Below are 8556 nucleotides of genomic sequence, written 5' to 3' on the forward strand. Positions count from 1 at the left end.
CAAAGGAATATTACTCAGCATAAAAATGAAATAGTGCCATTTGCAGCAACATGGATGGACCTAGTGAGTATTATAGTGAAGTAAGTCAGATAAAGACAAATACTATGTGATATCATTTACACGTGGAATCTAAAAAATAATACAAATGAATCTATATACGAAACAAATAGACATAGAAAGCAAACTTATGGTTACCAAAGTGAAGAGGGAAGGAGAAACAAATTAGCAGCACTGGATTAAGAGATACAAGCTTCTATACATCAAAAAGATAAGTAACAGGGATTTACTGTATAACACAGGGAATTACATTCAATATCTTGTAATAATCTATAACATAATATAATCTGAAAAATATATATAACTGAATCACACTGCATACCCTAAACAAACCCAATGTTGTGAATCAACTATACTTCAATAAAAAAATAATTTTCATTTAGAAGATGACTCACTTCATAATAAAATTTTCAAGTGAGTATTTTCTCAATCAACAATTATAGTAATAATATAATTGTGATCATAAGGGTATCTGAGAGATTTGTACTACTGTAATTAATAATGGAGAAATTCATCAATAAATGGTAATGAAAAAAAGAAAGTAAGTTGGGGAAGCTTTCCAATATGAAACAAACAAAGGGTCAGAGACATAATATAGCCTGAAAAACAGGATATCCTTAGAGCTAGGGCATAAGATACAGGGGAAAAATAAGGCTGGAAAGGCTGATAGATGCTGGGTTACGGTCTTACTAAAACCACAACCCTTTAGGCTTGAGATTACCAATATTTTGACTCTAAGAACTTCTTTTATAATGTCAGAAACTGTACAGATAGTTTATACTCATGTGAGAGTAAGTATATATATAGTGTTCACTGATTAAGAAAATATATAATGGAAAAGGTTATGAAGTCACTAGTAATTTTTTTAAAGTTTTTATTTTATTCATCACCATAGCAGATCAGATTTTTTTTAAAAAGTGGTGAGATTATGCAGAAATTATTTATTCAATATACAGACAAAGGTTAGTGAACAAATAGATTCACTCATGCCCCCACCACAAACTGAAAACCACTGCTATGGTAATAGCAACAGTAGTAGCAACATTATTATTATTAATTTTTATTGGGTTATGGTTGTTTTACAAGGTTGTGTTAGTTTCTGCTGCATAGCAAACTTAATGAGCTATACATATACGTATATCTCCTCTTTTTCTTTACTTCCTTTGCATTTAAGTCAGCACAGGGTATCAAGCAGAGTTCCCTGTGCTAGACTGTATGTTCTCATTAGTTATCTATTTTATACAAACTACCAATAACGTATACATGTCAATCCCAATCTCCTGATTGCTCCCACCCCTCCTTTCCCCTATGATATCCATACATTTATTCTCTGTGCTTTGCAAATAAGATAATCTATACCATTTTTCTAGACTCCACTCATATGCATTAAAGATGGTATTTATTTTGCTCTTTGACTTACTTCACTGTCTCTAGGTCCATCCATGTCTCTACAAGAACTTACGGAATGGTTCATGAGTTTGCGTGTCATCCTTGCACAGAGGCTAGGCTAATCTCTGCATTGTTCCAATTGTAGTATGTGTGCTGCCAAAGTGAGCACAGCCGTAGCAACATTTATTGAATATTTGCTAAGTGCCTGTTCTAAGTGCTGCACATGTGTAACTAATTTAATTCACACAACGACCATATGAGATGAACATTATGATTACCCTATTTATAACAGTTTGTTTTTGCTTCCTTATACCTTTCTTCTCTTTTCCTTTACTAAAAGACCCTCATTTTCAAATGAGGATATTACTGCTGGAAGATATATTTCCTTGCCTCCTTGGTCTCTGGGGAGGGGCTGTGGTGACTGTGTGACTAAGTTTAGAGCCATTAGAAATAAACGAAAATGTACACTTGGAGAGGTTTTCTTAAATGTTGGAGGAAGGTGTACCCTTTCTCCTTCCTGCTTCCTGGACCAAAAATGTCTGGAAGTGAAGATGAGGTCCATACAGTAGGGACGATAGAGCAGTGATCTGGAAGAAGCCTACCATACCAGTCCTAGATGGTTTGGTTCTGAATTAATTTTATGTGAAAAAGAAGAAAATCCTATCTCATTTAAGTTACTAATTTCCCCCCTTATATGGAGTCGAACTTTATCCTAACTGATATGCCATTTTGAAAATGAGAACACTGAGGTTCTGAGTTTAAGTAACTAGCTTGATGTTACAAAATTATTGAGAACAAAGGGAGAATTTTAATTCACACATTCTTACTCCAGAGCCCACATTACCCCTTACAGTATATTGCCACTTGCTCTACAACTGTAGGAAATGGGTCTGATAAAGGGAAGTAGCTTAACAAATTTGTGCGTTCTCTTGACGACTACTGGCTGCCATGGGAAGGGGGCATTCTCTTCACAAGGTAATGCTTTTCAACTGAAGTAATTCTGAGGGGGGCTGATAACTGAGTGCTATCTGTGGACAGCACTCCTAGCAGCTAGGGGGGAAAGTCTTTCTTTTCTGAAAGGCGATTTGGGTGGTGCATCTTGGTGGCCATCACCCATGCTAATATCATGCCCTTTCCTGTGCCTGTGACCTTTCCCCTTAACTATCCAAAACCTGGTCCATGTTGGGATATAAGAGTCTGGACCCATCCAACTCAGGACAACCCTAAAGGGTCATCCCAGCTTCAGAGCTCTTCAGGGAGTTGGCTGAGGCTTTCTCTGACTTCACAGCAGCCCAACTTCTCTCTCTGCCCATCCTTTCTTTCTGTGGAAAGTTTTAAGGAATACTGCCTTAACAATAAACAAACAAATAAAGACCTTCCTATTACTGAACTCAATCTCAGAGTTTGTTTCCTGGGGAACCCAACCTGTGACCTCATCATGTCTTTATTTAATCACTGACTTTAATTGGAAGGGAGGTAATACACATCAAGAAAAAGAAAACTGTGGAAATTCCCTGGTGGTCCAGTGTTAGGAGCTGGCACTTTCACTGCTGGGGGACCCAGGCTCAATCTAGTTTGGGGAACTAAGATCCTGCAAGCCACGACATAATTTGTTTTGGTCTATCCAACACTCTGTTTCTTGGTATCAGACTGCCCACTGGCAACAGAGGAGTGTCAATGGGTCAATCATAACACCTCACTTCTCTGGCCACAGTGATGCGTACAAGAGGCATGCACATGATCAGGCTTGGACACTAGAATCCTTCCCTGGTCAGTTTTGTACTGAAAGCTAGAAAACAGAACTCCCTTGCTTCTCAGATCACAGGACTGACAGGATGTATCCTTAAGGATGCTGGGGCTACATTTTCTGTCTACAAGGAAAAAGGCCCTCTGAAGTGAGAGAATAAATTCAAGCAGAGGGCAGAAAAAGAAAAACTCAGTTCATGCTGCTCATCCAACAGTACTGTGAATTATCCTAGTATCTATCTATTTGATGCTTTCAAACTGTGGTGTTGGAGAAGACTCTCGAGAGTCCCTTGGACTGCAAGGAGATCCAACCAGTTCATCCTACGGGAGATCAGACCTGGGTGTTCATTGGAAGGACTAATGTTGAAGCTGAAACTCCAATACTTTGGCCACCTGATGGGAAGAGCTGACTCATTTGAAAAGACCCTGATGCTAGGAAAGATTGAGGGCAGACGGAGAAGGGGACAACAGAGGATGAGATGGTTGGATGGCATCACCAACTCGATGGACATGGGTTTGGGTGGACTCCAGGGGTTGGTGATGGACAGGGAGGTCTGGCGTGCTGCGGTTCATGGGGTTGCAAAGAGTTGGACACGACTGAGCAACTGAACTGAACTGAATCTATTTACACACACAAACACACACAACTTTACTTATTTATTTATTGTTTAAACCATTTTGTTTCTTTTTTTTTCATTTGTAATGGAAACAACTTGCCTAGACATCTGTGTATTTTCTGTTTCTATGAGCTGCCACCTCCTCTAACCTAGTTCTACTCAATATCCTAAATATTGAAGAATAAGCAACAAAATAGTCTACTTTGCTCAAATCCGGGGAGTTAAATTTTTTATGAGTCAACATATATTGAAAACAATACCTGCCAGTGTTTGGAGCTCAAGATAATGTCAGAGTTGTAAAAGAGAAATAAATGACATAATTTTTGCCTTTAAGGAAGACCCCATATAAAAACAAAATTCCTATGATTTAATCTCCCTTGCTACTCTGTAATAGCTTCTTACCCTTCCCTTAAATCTTAAAACATTGTTTGTCTGTGATTATACTGCCTTTCCAATTATATGAATATACTTATGTCTGTATTTGGTATCATAAAAGATATCCCCCCAATAGGAACTTTTTTAAACTAATTTTTAAAATTTTAGAAATACAGAAAATCTGTAAAAATATGATTTCCCATATACTCAACATCTAGTCACCTATGTTATTAACATCCTATAATAGCATGGTAGATTTGTGACAATCAACCAAGAAAACATTATTATTAATTAAAGTCCAAGTTTATTAAAATTTCCTTAGTTTTTACCTAATGTTCTTTTTCCATTCCAGAATCCTATCTATGATACCACATAACATTGTTTTGGCTGTGAAAGTTTTTCGGACTTTCCTTCTTTTTGTTGACTTTGATAGCATGTAGGATTATTACTGGTCAGGCATTTTTCAGAATGTCCCTCAGTTGAGATTTGTCTGATGCTTTCCTTGTGATTAGATAGGGTCACAGGGTTTTGGGGAGGAAGACCACAGAGCGCTACTCTCAGCACATATCAAAGGTACATACTACCAACACAACTTATCAGTGTTGCTGTTAACCTTGACCACCTGGTTTAAAGAGCTGATTTTTACCTCAATTTGTTTAATACCGAATTCAGAACCATCTATGCTGTCTTGTTGTTTAGTTCGTAAGTCATGTCCAAGTCTTTTTTAACCCGCATGGACTGTAGCCCACCAGACTCCTCTGTCCATGGAATTCTCCAGGCAAGAATACTGGACTGGGTTGCTATTTTCTTCTTCAGGGCATCTGCCTGACCCAGGGATCAAACCTACATCTCCTGCATTGCACAAGGATTTCTATCACTGAGCCACCTGGGAAGCCCCTAAATAGAGCATTTGTACACTGTCTTGGTAATACCTGGTTTGGGCTGTTTAATAGGGAGAAGAACTTGAAGAAGTAAGCATCAAAGCAGATTAAAAATAAGTTTTTTTCCCTGGGGAAAGGGTGGGAAGAGGATTGGTTTTCTAGCTTCAGCCCTGCCACTTACTAAATGTATGACTCTGGGCAAATTACTTCCACATCTGTAAAATGGAATAATGGTAGCAAAGAGTTAAGCACCTGATGAAAAAATGTATGTGAATGTGAAAGTCATAACACACTTTTACATGCTAGAATCTCATATAAAAATGAAAACACTTTCTATAAAGAAAGAGTAACATCTTAAGCAGTTGACATCACTTTAAAGATTAATTTTCATTGGCTGGGCTAAGCAAAGCAAGGCCAATATGAAATTGAGGAAAGGATAGGTGTCCACTATAATCAAGGATTTCCCATTTTTGGCCTTGCTTTTTTTTTTTCCTGCCAAAGTCTGGTTGTCCTTTCTTGGATCTTACGAAGCCAGAGCAAAGGACTCAAGCTAGATGTAAAGTAAATACTAAAAATTTGGGGGGTTTTTTTGGTACCTGTGAGAGAGAAATCATCACTCTTTGAGGGTGTAATAATTTTTCCAGGCTACTCTAGGACTACTAGGCAGGTAACTTTATTTTTGAAATGGATAGGAAGCACAGAATAATTATTCTATGACAAGTCTTCCTGCCTCAAAATCATACCACTCTGATTTGAATGAAGATACCAAAGTTTTTGCATTTGGGGGGTTTTATGCACATGTACATTCTTGAACCTGATGACTGAAAAAATAAATCAGCTCCACCTTCTCCTTAAACAGGATAGAGTCAATAACTTTTAAAACTTTCATGTAAGGACAAAGGAAGTATGCAGAAAAAAACAAAAAGAAGTAGGGGCTTTTTCTGCATCACTGTAATTAAAGCCGAACATATAGCAACAGTTAGCCTCGTAGCCTCTTATAACGCAAAGAGCAAAGAAAGATGTTAGATACCAATGATCCGAATCCAAGCCTAATTCTGTCTCAAGATACAGGACTTTGCAAAAGTTTCTGGGACATATTTGTGCTCATCCATAAAACTGTGTTGCTGAGAGGATAACATGGAAACGGGGTTCCCTTGTGACTCAGATGGTAAAACATCTGTCTGCCAACGCGGGAGACACTAGTTCAATCCTTGGGTCAGGAGGGTTCCCTGGAGAAGATGGCAACCCACACCCAATATTCTTACCTGGAAAATCCATGGGATTTTGGGATCCATGGGATCCCAAAAGAATGGGACACAAATTTTTGACTAAACAACAACAAAGCACGCAGAAACAATTTGTAAGAGAGCTATTATCTTTCTCCTAGAATATGCTTGCTATTAGTAACAGCATGAGTTATTATTTTTTGTGGGCAGCTCTGGACTTTCTATTTGGAAGCCTAGCTCGAGGCAAAAGCAACAGTGAGTTTAGGAACAGTTTCTAAAAGCTCACCCTTTCTGAAGTTCTTTCGCTTAGTGTGAAGGCAGTAATCTTGGAAACCAGGCTGGCACCGCCCCTTTCAGTCATAAAGTTTAGTTCTAGTTCTTCTTGCTTTTCTCTGTAATTTGGGACACTGCTACTTCATGGTCATTTTCTTTTGGTTGTTTTCTTCTCTTCACAATGTCAGCACAAGCGAGAAAATCTACTGAAGCAATTACAAAATCTTTCTTGTCTCCCCTTCTGCTGCGGGTCACCTAAGTTTTCCCTACATGGCGGTCACAGCCTCAGACGTCCTCAAAAACAAAAACTCTCATGAGGGCCTAAACCGTGGGTCAAGGACATTCACCAGGTAAAAGTCGAAGACCTTCCAGTTCAGGTACAAGAGCTAACCCAGACAACCAAACGGACCACACACTTCCACACAGAGGTAAATCGCGCGAGATAAGACTGAAAGGAGCGAGACAAGTCCACTTTCTCACGAGAAGAGGAGGTGTGAACAGTTCAGTTCAGTTCAGCAGTTCAGTCGTGTAGAGCTCTTCGTGACCCCATGGACTATAGCACGCCAGGCTTCCCTGTCCATCACCAGCTCCCATAGCTTACTCAAACTCAGGTCCATCGAGTCAGTGATGCCATCCAATCATCTCATCCTCTGTTGTCCCCTTCTCCTTCCGCCTTCAGTCTTGCCTAGTCTCAGGGTCTTTTCCAGTGAGTCAGTTCTTCACATAAGGTAGCCAAAGTATTGGAGTTTCAGCTTCAGCATCAGTCCTTTCAATGAATATTCAGGACTGATTTCCTTTAGGATGGACTGGTTGGATCTCCTTGCAGTCCAAGAGACTCTCAAGAGTCTTCTCCAACACCACAGTTCAAAAGCATCAATTCTTTGGCGCTCAGCTTTCTTTATAGTCCAACTCTCATATCCATACATGACTACCGGAAAAACCATAGCTTTGACTAGGTGGACCTTTGTTGGCAAACTAATGTCTCTGCTTTTTAATATGCTGTCTAGGTTGATCATAGTTTTTCTTCCAAGGAGCAAGCATCTTTTAATTTCATGGCTGCAGTCACCATCTGCAGTAATTTTGGAGCCCCAAAAGACAAAGTCTGTCACTGTTTCCATTGTTTCCCTATCTATGTGCCATGAAGTGATGGGACCGGATGCAATAATCTTAGTTTTCTGAATGTTGAGCCTTAAGTCAACTTTTTCACTCTCCTCTTTCACTTTCATCAAGAGGCGTTTTAGTTCTTCACCTTCTACCATAAATGGGGTGTCATCTGTATATCTGAGGTTGTTTATGTTTCTGCTGGCAATCTTGATTCCAGCTTATGCTTCATCCAGCCCAGCATTTCGCATGATGTACTCTGCATAGAAGTTAAATAAACAGGTGACAATATACAGCCTTGACGTACTCCTTTCCCAATTTGGAACCAGTCTGTTCTTCCATGTCCAGTTCTAACTTGCTTCTTGACTTACATACAGATTTCTCAGGAGGCAGGTAAGGCAGTCTGGTATTCTCATCTCTTGAAGAATTTTGCAGTTTGTTGTGATCTACACAGTGACAGGCTTTGGCATAATCAATAAGGCAGAGGTAGATATTTTTCTGGTATTCTCTTGCTTTTTCCATGATCCAATGTATGTTGCCAATTGGATCTCTGGTTCCTCTGCCTTTACTAAATCCAGCTTGAACATCTGGAATTTCATGGTTCATGTCCTGTTGAAGCCTGGCTTGGAGAATTTTGAGCATTACTTTGCTAGCGTGTGAGATGAGTGCAATTGTGCAGTAGTTTGATCATTCTCTGGCATTGCCTTTCTTTGGGATTGGAATGAAAACTGACCTTTTCCAGTCCTGTGGCCACTGCTGAGTTTTCCAAATTTGCTGGCATATTGAGCACAGGACTTTCACAGCATCACCTTTTAGGATTTGAATTAGCTCAACTGAAATTTCATCACCTCCACTAGCTTTGTTCGTAGTGAGGTTTCCTAAGGCCCACTT

The 8556-nt window shown here is 39.3% G+C and overlaps 1 non-coding gene across 1 annotated transcript; it reads right to left on the minus strand.

The window, feature by feature from the left end:
• Positions 1-1511: 1511 nt before the first annotated feature.
• Positions 1512-1615, minus strand: LOC136147555 (U6 spliceosomal RNA). The gene has a single exon (XR_010659224.1). It is a non-coding gene; the product is annotated as a U6 spliceosomal RNA (small nuclear RNA).
• Positions 1616-8556: the final 6941 nt, after the last annotated feature.

The sequence above is a fragment of the Muntiacus reevesi genome, chromosome 15 (genome assembly GCF_963930625.1).
Source record: "Muntiacus reevesi chromosome 15, mMunRee1.1, whole genome shotgun sequence".
NCBI lineage: Eukaryota > Metazoa > Chordata > Mammalia > Artiodactyla > Cervidae > Muntiacus > Muntiacus reevesi.